Source organism: Marmota monax, unplaced genomic scaffold (assembly GCF_021218885.2).
Source record: "Marmota monax isolate L192 unplaced genomic scaffold, Marmota_monax_Labrador192_F-V1.1 WCK01_AAM20220418_F8-fsc00021, whole genome shotgun sequence".
Taxonomy (NCBI): Eukaryota; Metazoa; Chordata; class Mammalia; order Rodentia; family Sciuridae; genus Marmota; species Marmota monax.
In genome coordinates, this window is record NW_026695228.1 from 1,622,418 (window position 1) to 1,638,192 (window position 15,775).

General features: G+C 40.7%; 1 protein-coding gene across 2 annotated transcripts in view; it reads left to right on the forward strand.

The window, feature by feature from the left end:
• The window catches only part of Lrrc3b (leucine rich repeat containing 3B), an 86,322-nt gene that overhangs the window by 4,737 nt on the left and 65,810 nt on the right, over window positions 1-15,775 (forward strand). The gene's annotated exons all lie outside the window — the stretch shown is intronic.

Below are 15,775 nucleotides of genomic sequence, written 5' to 3' on the forward strand. Positions count from 1 at the left end.
TTCTTACATAAGTAGGAAAACATTCCACACCTGCTGCTCTCTTCAGAGAGAACCACAGAAAATCAGATTACCCCGAAGGTTAACCTGGAGGTGAAGACACTGGTTTGGTTGGATTATAGCAGTTAAAAAAAATGGAACTTTGAAATCTACTGTGACAAAAGCCTATGAAATGGTCTCTGGGGATGCAGAGAAAGGAGAATTTATTTGAATAAGGGCAACATCCTGGTTTCCAGTTGCTAGATCTTCCAGGGGAGGTGGTGGAGCTAGCTGTAGCCTCATCTGACCTCATTTGATTCTTAGGGTCCACAACTCCACTTCCTCTTATATTGTGGCTCATGTGTGGTGTAGTGTCAAGTGGCCCACATAACACTTCTGTTGGCATAATTCTTGGAGCATGTGTTTATTTTCAGTCATGTAAATAAGTTTGTTGACATTTAGAATATCAGTTACTATTAAGCAACATCCTTAGAGACAAAGGAAATTAAAAATGAAAAAAAATTCATCCTGAACATATTGAATAAATAGGCTTATGTAATACATAGTGTAAGAATTTTTTAAGTTAGACATTTAAAATAAAATATAATTAAGATCTAGAGCATCTGATAGACTATTTTTTTTTCTTTTTTCAATTTTTTAATTTCCTGACCTAGACTATTTTTTAATAACAAAAGAAACCAAGTGATAAGATTCTGTGGAGTTTGAAGGAAAAATTGGAAATAATTTTTTTTAAAAAATGCCAAAGTAGAGCCTGAGTAGGTTTACCCACATGGATTTATGTTAAATAAATATATATCTTAATTCACATTTAGATTTGAAATAACCTATAAGACTAAGAAATTTAGTACAGTATTCATTTCCTCTGTAGATTATAACTTTGGTGAAGTTTGACAAATGGCTTGGGACCAGGATAGAAGCTCTTCTGTGACACTAGTAAATATATATTTTATAAAATATTAGTGAATCAGTAAATCCCGATACAGCATATGAAACAGGCTTTTCATATGAGAATGAAATTTGGAATCTTCTCATGAGCTGTTAGTCTTCCTCCAAATAGTAAAAAAAAACATATAATTCTTTAAAAATAAATGAATAAACAATGAAAAAAGAACCTCCCCCCATAAAGGAGATTTTATTCTTTAAGAGGATAAATGAACAGATTAGGAAAGGTTATGAAATTTATGATTTCATTTGATCCTAAGCTCTCTGAGCTACATTTTTATGTTAATACTTGTCCAGTGCAAATGTCACTATAATTTAAGATGTTTTTTTTTTCAAGAGTGTTTGGTGGCTTTTATTAAAAGTAGAATGGAGACAAATATTATAAAAGCTATGTCAAGGCATTCTCAACCATGCAGCAACATTTAACCAAATAACATGCTCCCAAATATAGGTTAGTTTCATGGTTTTTTTTTTTTTGTTTTGTTTTTTGCTATTTTTCTCTCCCTCCTTCTCTCATCTTTCCTTCTTTCTACTCCTTCCTTCCTTCTTCCCTTCCTCCCTTTCTTCCTTCTTCTCTCCCTTTTCTCTATTCCTTCCTTCCTTGTATTTTTTAGGTCATTGATGGACCTTAAGTATTTCAGTATTCAGTACCTTATTGGAAGAGATTGCTTTTTCAGAATAATGATGTCCCCTGGCTAGAACAGAGATGAAGGCACAGTGTACCTGTGTATTTGTCCAAAGCTAAAGCGGGGAAATCACAAGGTCTCTCATTGGCTCTCCCCTTAGTGCTGTAACCTCGGCTCTAATTTGGAGGAACAGTCATGGTCCAGGCCTGCTTATGATGGCTCCCCTGTTAGCCATGACTAATCAGTGTGCTTTCCATGTGCTACACTCGGAATGTGTGCTTGGAGGAAAGTCCTGGTGCAGACTGCTGATCTTCCTTAGACATTTGGCCCTCATGGATTATCTTCCAACCTTTCCACGAATTATATTTATGCTTGGGTTTACAAAGCTTTGATCTTTCTGTTGTGGTATACTGTGTGGTCATGTATTGGGGTAGTCAGCCTGTGTTTCCAAGGGTGTCTCAGAAATACCTCCTTTAAATAAAGTAAACATTAAGACTGAAAGGAAAGTTTAATGTAGATTATGAGTGCCCAGAGCCTGTGCCACAGAACCTGTGAAGGATGGCCAGCTAGGTCAAGAGAGCCCAGAGAGACAACAGAAAAGGAACAGAGAAGAAGAAGGTGGTAAGAGAGAAAGAGGAGATAAGAGACTTGGCCACAAGGGAAAGAAGTCACTCAAAGGAGGAGAATCCAGTAATTACGAGATATAGAGACCCAGTACATCTTATCCCAAGGATAAAAAGGAAAAGACATAAAAGTAAGAGTAGATTAAAGAAAGAGATGAGATTAGTAAGACCGGAAAAGAAGAGGTATGCAGATAAAATGAATGTTCTAAATAATTCCTAATTGTCTAGATCAACTTAGAACAGGCTAAGTCCTCAGCCAGAGCACATGGCCCTTCTCACATTAATATAGCTTCTCAGTCACCAGGCCAATGACAATGACTCTTACTCTCATCTGTGTCATAGTGCCCTTTGATGAAGCATAGGAACCCCATAAAGATGTTTAAAATAAAATAAATAGTATTATAAACAAACTAATTTTAATAAAATAGGTATTTATCTAGCTATGAAAGAAACTATTGTTACTAATGCACATACCCCATGTAATGCATGTACAACAAGCTCTAGAGGGGTACTAATGGCTTCGTCATTTCAAGGCAAGGTTGAACATAAATACTTCTGTGAGATACTTGTAGCAACTATATCATGATATAAAATCCCCAATTTATATCAATGACAAAATCACTGGTTCTGCTACTTCATCGGAGGCTCATGGGTGCTTCCTCTTGAATGTTAATGAACAAAGTTGTAACTTGTTTTCATTCAAGTTCATGGATGGATCTGTTGGATTCTATTGGGAGATGTCATGGATGCCCATGACCAGAGCACTCTATAGATTAGGGCCATTAAAATTTACCACTTATCACAGGGATACTTTGGAAAAATGAAAGGGATCTTAGTTTTTCTTCAAGATGGTAGATGTAAATTGGGGTGGCCCTGGGGAAGTTCATCATAGCTATCATAGGGCCCTCCTATGATAAAGCTGATTTCACTCTCAGCTTTTATCCCAAACCAATTTTCACCTCTTTGGCCCAAGGAACGTATATTCTCTTTTTTCTAGGGATCAGGGCATTGAGAAATGGAGAAGACCTTAAGTGGGAAGAAAGTCCCTTATCAGGCTTACTGCTACGCTGTGGAATGCCTTAGAAAGAAACTGAGAACAGGCTTCTAGGAGGAGCCTAGGCTTTACAGATCCTGGCTCCATGAACATTGGCTTGCATTTTGGCTCCCAATGGCCCTTTTTGGCTAGGATCCCTGTTGCCATGGCCAATATCACCTGAAGGGAGGGAGAATTATCAGCCTATATTGCACTTAAGCCAAAAGTTTCAAATTCCCTTCAGACCTATTTTTTCTTTCAGCTGAGCTGCCCCTGTGGTTTCTGAAGGTTCACTTCCTTTCCCTGCCTACTCCCTAACGATCGGAAATGGCCTCTGTGGAAGCAGGTGGATGGAGACCCTTGGGGAAAGACCAGGATCTGAAGAATTCTTAAACTGAGGATGGAAAGGGACTGTGATCATGGAGTATTTCCTAAACAGATGGCTTATATTGTCCAGTGTTGCAGGAAGATGACAGAAGGTCTCTGCTCCCGGAGACTAACATGTTTTTGTAGTGATTGGTGAAATGAAACCTGCATAGTAAATTAAAAAATAAAATAAACTTTCCTAAGAAATAAATTGACTTAGCAGGAGGAGGCAACATCTCAGAAAACATCCTGTGCACACAGCCTCTTGGGGAACTAGGTAACCTGGTGCTAGTTTCAGCTTTGGCTCTAACCAGCTCCATGGCATCTGGCTGGTTATATCAATGGCCCTGGATGCTATTTTCCCAGTGAGACATTATGGGAAGTAAATGCTTCCAACACCCCTCTCCAGCTCTGTGGTTTACAACCGCAAGGGTGTGTCTGGCACTGTTTTCCTATACTCCATGGTGGTTTCCCTGTTGAAACTGGTTCAGGCTCTCACCTTTGTTTAGGCACCTTAGCCCCTTTCATGCCACACATCCGACAGTGACAGAAGGACAGTGTATAGTTCTGAGGGCTGGTGATACCTGAGGCGCTTCTGGGACAGTAGGATAAGAGAGTGACAGTAGAAGGATGCAAAGGGAAGAAGAGCTGACCACAAGGGTCAGGTTAGGAAAGAGATGAAACAATTGAGGACATGCTTTGTTGCAATAGTCATGCAGGCAAGATGGAGAGAAGATGGAGGAAGGATTCCTGCAATGTTGACTGTGTTATCTAGTGTCCGACTCATGAGAGCCATATGATTATACCATTCTCTACTGAAATTCTCTGAGTTAGTACTAGTTGTATGTAGGAGGATTATATCCTTAGAATGGTCTCATAAGACCTTCTTTGCCTGATGGCTCCCTTTCTCTTCATCTGTCCTTTTCCTTGACATGCTTCAAGTCCAGATACGTTAGAATGACCCATACTGAGTGGTCCACAACTCCTCTCTCCAACTCTCTGTTGGTGGCTTGAAATCAGCCATGGTGGGAGTATCTACCACACAGACACTGCAAGGCAGGACATCCCCTCTGAAATCTGATTGTAAAATATATCTGCGCACATGCCTGCCTCCGCCCTACTGAAAGACTCTTTCAACCTCTCTATACAGGTCTTCCCTTCCTCCCTCCCTCCTTGGGTCTTTCTCTGTTCTTTCTCCCTTTTGCCTACTTGCTTAATGATCTACCCATCCATCCAGAGGTAGCCAGACTAATTCCTTTTTCTGCCATTTAATAGCTGAAAGTGGGAACACTTCTTAGCCTTTAATATGCTTCAGTTTTCTCTATGTGAAATTTCCATAATAATAGGTGGTTGTAAGGCATTAAATTAATTAACATGTATAAGGTGCTTTTAACAGTGCCTGGCACATGACAAATAACTACTTAAGTTATTGTCATTAGTATTGATCAAAACATTATTGATCACTTACAGTGTATTCAGCACCTGAAAAATGCACTTAGGAAAAGAGTTTCATAAAAAAAGTATAAGAATATGTTCAAGAGCCCAGAGCAAAGCCTGGTTAGTTATTGCAGGGTTAACAAAATTGACTTCATGGAGCTGAGGGCATTTGGACTGACTCCAGAGGGATGATTGCATGTACCCACCAAACTGAAATAATGGGGACATCTCAGGAGAAGGGACATCACCTAAGCACAGACACCACAGAGGGACCAGAATGAATGACCTGTGTAAGGGTTTTGTGTCTCTGAGCATGAAACCTCAGAGAGAGAAGGGATCTTTGATCAGCCTTGGATTATGGCAAGATTCTCCAAGAAGTCAGCTGTAAACTTCTTTTAGTTCAGATTTTCTGTTGCCTGCACCAGAAAACTGAGCTTTGGTTTTACAAAAAAAAAAAAAAAAAAAAAAGTCAGAAATCCAGATTTTATGTGAAAGCTCCCGATGTTTAATGATAGGACTAATTCAATCAAAAGCAAAACAAAACAGAACACATCTACAGGCAATATTCAGCCTCCCACAGAAGACTGGAGTTCTAGGTTCCCAAGAGCTTGTTTAAAAATGCTAAGATATGCAATTAAAGTTTCTGATTTTGAAAATGGCTCTTCCATTAAACTGTGTGACACAGGTGAGAGTCCCTTAAGCTCTCGGAGCCTCGATTTTCTGCCAAATGTCTGTCGTATTTTTGTCCTCTGTGTCTTGCTGTGAGAAGACTTTTGGACAATGGAAATCAACACTTTTGTAATGAATCAGACAAGGGTTAGAATTATCCAGAGACCTGACATGCCCCTGACAGAGCTATAAACATAGTACAGCCCCAAGTGTAGTTTAAGTTACCCAAAGACACCCAAATGTCCTCACGTGCCACACTCATTTTAACAGTTGATGGGGGAAGAGAATCGTAGGTGTATCCCCCCCCCCATTTCATTCTGTTAATGTCACAAGGAACTTGACATTCCATTTTGGAAGTCTGTATGTCAGAGATCCAGCTAAGAGTTGTTGATCGATTCTTCATGGGTTCAGGTGACAGGGAAAAGGTGCACTCCACCTTTCTGTGGTGTACTGTGATTGATTCCCTGAGATGGAGGGAGGGATCTCTGTAAAGGAAGCCGCTGCACTAAGTGTTACTCAGGGTTATGTCAAAATCTGCTGTTACGTTTGTGTTATTTCCCCTCTTTTGATCCCTTTCCATTCCAGGCTGGTTTTGATCATGCAAGCTTTTAAGGAAATGATCAAACCCTCAAACAGTCAAATTATTTCTGGTTGAGGGGATAAGCTTGGTGGATGTTGGCTTTGACACTGACAAGGGATGGATATGCCCAGCCTGGTTCCTCAGGCCTGCTTAAAAGCACTCTGTAGCCCCAGCTTTGTGAAAACTTGGGGCTTATTGTAATCCCATGAACCATGACGTTGTCTGATTGGTGGGATCTTTATTTGTTTTGTTGTGCTGCCTGATTGAACTTGATCATAGGAAGTTTCAAAAATACAGGCAGACCTTGAAACAGGGATGCCTGATTTACATGGGCACGTTGGCTACAGATTCTGGCTTTGCTGCAGGGGTTTGACCCCACTGCTTCGGGAGCTGATCTGAGCCTCAGAGTCTTTCCCACTCACTTCTAAGTGCTGAGCCATTTGGGTCCTCGGGACTGAGATGTCTGATGTCACCATAGCTCTTTCCCCTTGCTGTGTCTGGGGGCCCTGTCCCCCTGACCGCTGTAGGAACCGAGCTCCCGAAGAGCCAAGTTCCCACTCCTCTGAGGTGGTCTATCCAATTAACATTATAGATGAAATAGCACATTTTATATTAAGGAAGAGGAAGACAGGACCTTTGGGAGGTAATTAGGTTGAAATGGAGTTATGCAGGTGGGCCCTCATTATGCGGTTGTGCTCTTAAAGAAGAGACACCTGAGAGCTTTCTTACTTCCTCTCTCCACACACACACACCAAGGAAAAGCCACAGGAGGACACAGTGAGAAGGCCTTGTCTGTCATCCAAGGAGAGTCCACACCAGATACCGGCTCTGCTGGCATCTTCTCCAGAATTATGAGAAATAAATTCCCATTATTCAAGGCACCTAACCTGGGGTACTTCATTATGGCAGCTCCTCAAGAAGTTACTGCATCTTAACTTGGGCTTGTGAAACATCTCTTTGGATGGAGATGTTCTGTATCTGGTATACACTACCGGCCTGGTATATAGTAGTCACACAGTAACTACCTGCTGAATCAACAAATGAACTCTAATGGATGGAGTGAAAAATATCTAATTTCGATAGTTTAAGGACTTTCCTGAAATCATGAAATTATAGTGTGAGATGAAGGAAAAAGGAAAGTTATTTTTGGAACGTGTGTGTGTATATATTTATGCATATAAGTGTATATGTGTATATACATGTGTGTATATACACACATTCATATATCAAGATGTTAACAGCCTCTACTTTCCTTACTGGCTCGCCCCGTGGAGACATAATGATAGTAAAATAAATACAGTCAGCATGCTTTCCTATTTGCCCAGCATGCAAGCAAGTGACTGCTTCTAAGCATTTGCAATTTCATCAAGGTCTTCTTGAACTATTCTCAATAAAGAGATGCTGAGTTGGGATGCTGACCTGCCGAAGCCTAATTAACTTGAGTTTAGTAAAGGAAAAAAGAAAAGTCCTTCCTTCATAAAAAAAAAAAAAAATCTAGAACCTTGATGTTGGCAGGGACTTCCGAGGTCCTTCTAATTTGAAAACTCCAGTGGGCAGACTACAATAGAAAGGTAAGGTTTTTCTGACAAAAAAAAAAAAAAATGGTAGCTTTAGAATTCTTTCTTGCTCTAAGAAATGCCTCAGACGCCACGAGGTGTTTCCTTCATAGCTTTTGCTGCTTGAGAATGGAAAAGCAATTTTCTCAAGATGCTATTGATCTTTTTTTTCATATCTGGATGCAAATGAGTTCAGAATGTGGGGCTGTGGGGTTTGAAGCGTCTGAAGTGCCTAGGTAACAGTTGGCATGCCAGTTGGGTGATGAAGAGTATGCACTGACAATATTAAATTGTGGGCTGAATCTCATGTTTTTTGGTGGCTAAGAGAGAAAGAAAGAAAAGAACACATTTTTCTAAAAGCAACAGCATGGCTTTTATGCCAGGGGTGTTTCTAACTGTTGGGCAACAGTGCTGAGAAATATGGGCATCCAATATGTGACACTTTCTTCTCCTCAGCCTGGGCTTACTGAGTACACCCCACGGAGCTTCCTTTTTAACTGGAGGGTGCGGTTGTGTTTCTAAACATACATTCGTATTGTACTCAAGTAACTGAGGGGAATAGTTTCAGTAATAACAGGTAAGATGAATTCACTCTTCCTATTCAGGGTGGAAGAGCCAGCTGGTTTCTAGAAACATAGTGGTAATTTGTAGAGATTAAAAAACAAACAAACAAACAACAACAACAACAACAAAAAAAAAAAACCTGCTCTTTGCTTCCCAACCTCCAATACCATAAAGTGGCCATGAACATCTAGGCCTTTTCCTCAGATGAAATTGTATACCATTTCTTCTTTTAAAGAGTCATATTCCTTTCTCTACCTTTTCTTTGTAGCAGTAGCAATAGTGAGGTCTTCTCCCTGCTGGATTGTGAGTGGAGTGGGCAGTGTGAGCATGACGGGTGGCCAGGGTTGGGCAATGTGTGTGGATTCCATGTAGAGCAGGGATGTCCAGAAATAATACATGGATACTCAGGATCCTGGATTGGTTGTAGAATAGGGAGAGCAGGGATTTTAGGCATTTTTCCTACTGTGGATTCCTTTGGCAGTCTGATGAAACCTGTGCTCACCTTCTCAGGCTAAGTTTTACTTTTAAATGTAAAAGATGGGATTGTAAGAACAAAACAACACAAAACAGATTTTTGCAGAACTTGCATTATATATGACCTAGATCCTTGCCTAATATGTCATCAAATAATAAAAAAAAATACCTTAAATAGCACACCTAAGTAATGGTAGTTTGCTCTACCATCAGATTGTGTTTGAACTTGCCTGGGCTAGACTTGTAGCCAAGATGTATAGCATATTTCACAAGACAGTGGTGACTCGTGAAGAATTAAAAATTCTCATTTGAACTGTCCGTTTTGAAAACTCTAACAATTAATTTAAATGATTTCCTTTCATGTATTGATGAAGAACAAAGAAGGATAGATAAGACCATAAGGCATTGCAGATATCTGGGTATCTGGTCACGAAGGTAGAAGATGCATCTTCTGCCCCTTGTGGCTGAATGACCATCAGGTGAAGCATCAGGTGAGAAATATGGGCGTCCAATATGTGACACTTTCTTCTCCTCAGCCTGGAGAAGCCTCTATGTACTATGAGGACTATGGTCAGGAGGAATGAATTGTTTTGATTTTAAAATTGTGATATTCATAAATGATATTTCAGGATTTCTGGAAGAACTACATTTCCATAGGAAAAAAAGAAATCGTTCATTTTATCAGTGATGCCACAGAACTTATAATGATAATGCAGTCTGTTTCCTGTCTTTAAAATTGAAGGAAATGTCAAACTGCAGTTGAAGATCAATGGAGGAAACTCAGAAAAGGTCCTACACACTTATGGATCGCCTCCATTCTAATGATAGCCTCATTGAGGAACTAAGGACTCCAAATTAAAAATTTCTGTCTCAAGAATTGAATCAGCACCCAGTGACATGGAGAAAAGTAGTTCTTAGATGGGTGAGACTTGTGGATGGATTCTAACAGAATGTCATTTTTTTTGTTTTCAATTTTATTTTTAACAAGCATGCCAGAATTTAACCTAAAGATTGTGCTTAGCTTCATAATTGGTCCCTTTGGAGAGAGATGCTATTGCTTTTAATCAAGACAGCATAAAAAAGACAGCATTGGTTGGTCATCTTTGAGAATAAGTGATAGAAGGTTTTGAATAACCTCCTCAGAAATATTTAATTTTAATTTTTCAGTGTTTGTGGTGCTGGGGATTGAGCTCATGCTGGGCAAGTGCTCTCTACCTCTGAGTAGAGCTATACCCCCAACTCTAAATCTTCACTCTTAAATTGCTTTGAGGGTACGTCTGGTGCTTCGGAAAGTCATTTAAAGTAAGGCTATTGAATGTAGAGGGTGATCAAGGTATGTGGACACAAGATAGGGACTTGAAAGTCCTAAGGCTTCTTTTCAGAAGGGCTCGTCAGCTATCTTGAAGACTGCTCCATAGCAGGTGGAGGCAGAGTAGCATGAGATCCAGAAAGGGCTCCATTTCCAAAATTACAGTATCCCTGGCATCAGCTTGTAGTCCCTGGGAACAGGGGGGGATTACTTTAAAGAAGGACACTTGCTTCCCCCTTTAAAGTAATGTTCTCATATAGATTCCAAATACTTTAACAGCATTTTAATAGTCACATTATATATAGTCTTGAGTAGTAACAGCACACTATTCAGTAAAAATACAATGCTCAGCCCTTATATAATTAAAACTTTTTCCAGTAGCTACATTAAGCTACTGAAAAGAGAAAAAGTAAAATCAATTTCAATAATATATGTATCCCCACGTATTCAAAATTATAGCAGCATGTAATCAAATTAAGATTTATTGAGTTTTACTCACCCTAAGTCTTTGAGATCTGGTATATGTTTTATACTTATACGGTATTGCATTTTGGACATTGAATTTTCATCAGAAATACTTGACCTATATTTAGATTTCATAAAACTTACAGTTGACAAAAACCAGGTTTACATATCCAAGTTGTTCCCAGCATATTTAAATGTTTTCCAATAATGGAATTGAGTATTAGTTTTTCAATCTAAATTTAAATTAATCACCGTTGAATAAAATAGAATATTTAGTTCTTCATTCACTCTAGCCACATTGCAAGGGCTCAAAAGCCACATATGATTAGTGAACAGTGCAGTATAAATTTTACAGGGAAATAATCAGGTAAGGGGGTTCATTGTGGACATTTACAACTCTCTGGGACAAATAGGGACTTGCTTGTCCTTCTGTTTTGGTGGTCCTTTCTATGAATTATTTCTTTTTTAAAAATATTTTTTAGTTGTAGATGGACACAATATCTTTATTTATCATTATGTGGTGCTGAGGATCGAACTCAGGGCCTCACACATGTTAGGCGAGCACTCTACCACTGAGCCACAACCCCAGCCCCATGAATCATTTCTTTCAATCTTCTTTGTTAATTCAGTATTTTTCCAGAACCTCACTATCTCCTTAGAATCCCCCAGAAGGGCCTTTCCTTATGAGTACTCATTATGTACATCTGGAGGCACCATGGGATCTCTGTTTCATTGACAGAAGGTTTGAGGGTGAGTTTAGATGACTTAAGGAAGGCAGGAAGTTAATGCTCCTATCCCTGTTATCATGACTAAGCACTTCCACCACAGTGGTGAATTTCCCTGCTGAGTCCCACTGGAGGTTCACCATTTTGGAAGCACATCTGATTCTGATTCTGAAGGTGTGGGTGGAATCCAGAAAACTGCATTTTTGCCCGTCTCCCTTGTTCCCCACACCATCTGCATTAAGGGGTTTAGAAGAGCTCAGTTTGAGGACCCTTACCTTATCAGAAGCCACCCTCCTCTCACTTTTTTGGGGTACTAAGGATTGAACTCAAGGGCGCTTAACCATTGAGCCACATCTCCAGCCCTTTTTTAATATTTTATTTAAAGACAGGGTCTTGCTAAGTTGGTTAGGGTCTTGCTAAGTTGCTGAGGCTGGCTTTGAACTTGCAATCTTCCTGTCTCACCGCTTGAGCCACTGGAATTATAGGCATGTGCTAACGTGCCTAGCTTTTACCATGTTCTTAAATACCGGTGGTCCCCTTCATGAGAATATCCTCTCTTCTTAAACCAAGGAGTTCTAGGCCCTGCCCAAAACCTGCTAAATCAGAATACCTGAAAATGTGGTACTAGTAATCTGCATTTTGAACAAGTTCCCTAAATAATTCTCATGCCTAATAAACTTAAGAAAAAAATTGCTTAGTGTGGAGTCCCACCCTAGGAATGTGGAATTCTTTAATCCTACCTTTTCTCATTCAGACACTTTCCCCATTCCTGACATTTAGAAATCCACAATGTCATATTTGTTCTGCTGCCTCTTTGTTCAGGTCATATAACCAAGGGACAGGGGATACAAAGAGAGCATGAGGTCCTGTCTCTGATCTCAGAGAGCTTGCAGACATAGAAGGGAGAGCCAGGCATTGTAGATGGAGGGCTGCAGGGGCATGCTGCTGTAGTGAGGGGGTGAAGAAGGTGAACATCGTATCCCATTGGGTAGTGAGTTGATAAAAAGGCTTAAAGGGGGCTATAGGGTCTCTGAGTTGATTCAGGAAAGAAAAAAATTGGTGTTCTGTCAAACAGTCAGGAAAGGACTCTGGAGACTTAGTATGAATTAAGGTGTGAACGGGAAGCAGAGACACTGTGAATAACATGGAATAATGGATTTGTTGCCAGATCATACGTTGCACAGTTGTGGGAGATGCTCAGGATGTGAAGGGCTGGCCAGGCACAGGTGGAGGAGAAGGGAAGTTGCTGAGTAGGGACCAACAGGGAATCGGTGAGAGATCTGCGGAGGGTATTGCTTGTACTGCTGGTAGTGGTCCTGAAGTTGCTCTGGGCCATCAGAGCTTAGAGCAAATTAGAACCTGTGAGCAAAGGCGAACTAGAACCTCTACCCACAAACTGGGAGCTGTGCTCCAGCAGCTCAGGTGACATGAAGAAACTGGTGTGCTTTGCTCTGGAGTTGCACCCACAGACTCAGAAACCAAAGGTGGAGACTGGTGGGAATTCCAAGATCTGTGGGTCCACCTCTGCCCTCACTTGTGAAGCAAGCTAGTGGATCAAGGACAATATGCATCTGCTGGGACGGTGCCTTTCAAGTTAATGCAGATTTCAGGCAGCTTTCTCTCAACCAGAATCCCACAGGAATGGAATTCTGGGAAACACGGTCCCTGTAGCTAAGTCCACATGATGCAGCAGCACTGCAGCTGGCTTAGGAGGCCTGCATTGGGGTGGTGAGTAGAGCAGGGAGCACACTGTGGGAGGGGGTAGGTAGGAAGGCAGGTGTTAGCCGGTGGGAAGAGGCCACGTTGCAGTGGATGGCCTTGAGCCCTGTTAGATATGATGGACATTAGCTTCTGGATGCCAATGAATTAAAATATAGGGTTACCTTGATAAAATGAGTTTTCTCTTTAAAAATCCCCCTGATAACCATGTCAGGAATAGTGGTCAACCTTTTTGGTGTCAGAAATCTTTTAGACACTCAACAATTACAGAGGATCCCTAAAACGTTTTTGTTTGTGTGGATTATATTTATCCATATTAACCGTATTAGAAATTAAAACTGAAAATTTTAAGAAAGTTTATTAATTCATTATAAATAACAAAAATAGGGCTAGGGTTGTAGCTTAGTGGTGGAGCGCTTGCCTAGCACTTGCCTAGCATGTGTGAGGCACTGGGTTCAATCCTTGGAATGAAAAATAAATAAATAAATAATATCAAGGTATTTTTTAAAAAAATAAATAGTAAAAAATGCTCATATCTAATAAAAATATTTTTTGTGAAATATAATTTTATTTTCAAACAAATAATTTAGTGGAAGCGTGGCTACACTTTTGCACATCTCTTTCACATCTGGCATAACAGAAGACATGTGGACTCTAACCTCTGCTTCTGCATTCTCTTTTGCTAGTCCATGTGTCCGAGGCTTTGGGCAAACTCCTCTACATGCTTGCAAGAAAATAGGCTTAGAATAGGCAAATTGTGCTTCAGGAGCATTATGGAAACAGTCTCATCCTGAAAGGGTCTTAGAGACCTGCCCTCATTCACCCTTTGAGCCACTGGTATGGTGTAGAGGTGGCTCAGCAGGCAGGCAGCATGGCAGGGATGGATACCATGAAGGAGACTTTGTAACAGACAGATGAAGGCATGCACCAAGGTGTATTCACAGCCCAAGAAAAGAAGATGAATGGAAGTAGAGCTAAAAAGACAGAAGAATTTCATAACCGGTAGAATGTGGAATGGAGGAGAGGGAGGAATCCCCGACAACATCCTGGCCAGTGGAGAACTGGAGAGCTGCCAGCTACTGGCATAGGTGTGGGGGTGTTCTTCAACCGTCGATGGGTCAAGCCAGGGCTCTGCCCCTCCAGGCATTGACCTGGAATGGAAGGGAGTTGAGAGGTCCAACCTTAGAACCATATTTACTTGTTATACATATTTTTAATGATATCATCACATATAGGCAAGAGTTAGGATGGGTAGAGTTACTAGAAGCATTCAAGTGTAGCTGGCCCAGGTTGTATGGTTCATATATACAGGGACAAGGGTTGAGATTTACAGAAAGCCGTTCTCCTTGGAACTAAACACATTTGTGGTTATAAGAGCACATCAGAGGGACTTAGGAAGCCAGATTGGTCATGTGGGTTAATATGCATGTATATCTATGTATATACACAGCTATGTATGTGTTGGTTTTGTACATGTCTATAAAACCATATATACATACATATGGACATATAGGTACACATATATTTTATGTTTGTATATGTACATGGTGTAGCTGTAGAGATGGTTTTATATACACATGGCTTCATCAGTCCAGGCCTTAGTATGCGGTGGTGAAATGACCAGTCATGGATACAGCTCCTGGTTTGCCAGTCCCACTGGCTGTGTGATCTTTGACAACACATCCAGGATCTCTGGGCCTCCACCTCCATGTCTGCAGAGCGTGGAGGGTGTGAAATGTCAGGAATCCTGTGACCCGATATGCATTTTGTACAGGCCAGAAAGACTGATCTTCTGGAGGACACAGGGATTCCATCACTGTCAGAGTTTGCCAGAGTAGCACTTTCCTGAGCCTCTTTTCAGTCTTGCCACTTGAATGATGTGGAAATGAATGAGGAAGTCATCAATCTGATGTCAGACGGCTATAGATAGCTGCTGGGAGTCTTGGGAGTTGCAGGTCTTGTCATTGGTTTGGATGTTGTCCCCAGTTTGGCCTGACAGCCTTGGCATCTGCTTTTGCCCTCACACCTTGAGAAGGCCCTCCTTGCCAGTGAGGTCCCAGTGAGGTCTGCACACCCACCCACACTCCTGTGCATTGCACCCCTCCCCCGCCTCCAGAGAAAGCCGACACACTCTGCCCTGCTCAGCGTCTCCCCTGTGCACCATTGCATCGTGGAAAGTAGTCTCAGATGAGTACACACATTTTTTGTGTTTATATATTTGGTAGGTCTTAGAAAAATAGAGCAAGCATAGCAAAACCATTTATATAGATCATATTTTTAGGATAAGAATAGTTTTAGATAAGTAAATTGACTTTAAGAAAGATATTGCCTAAATATTAATACAGGTAAAACTTATATAGCAAAAATCTTGAAGATAGTATGTTGGAAACATTGACTAAATCATGTGATAAGGCTTTTGTTTTAAAAATTAAAGAGAAGAACCTGTAATCCTAGTAGCTCAGGAGGTTGAGGCAGGAGGATTGCAAGTTCAAAACTAGCCTCAGCAAAAGCAAGGCATTAAGCAACTCAGTTAGACCCTGTCTCTAAATAAAATACAAAATAAGGCTGGGGAAGTGGCTCAGTGGTCGAGTGCTCCTGAGTTTGATCACTGGTACCCTCTCCCCCCTCAAAAAATTAAAGAGACTCTCTTACCCAGTGATACCTGATACCTGCCAGAAGCCTTTTTGTTC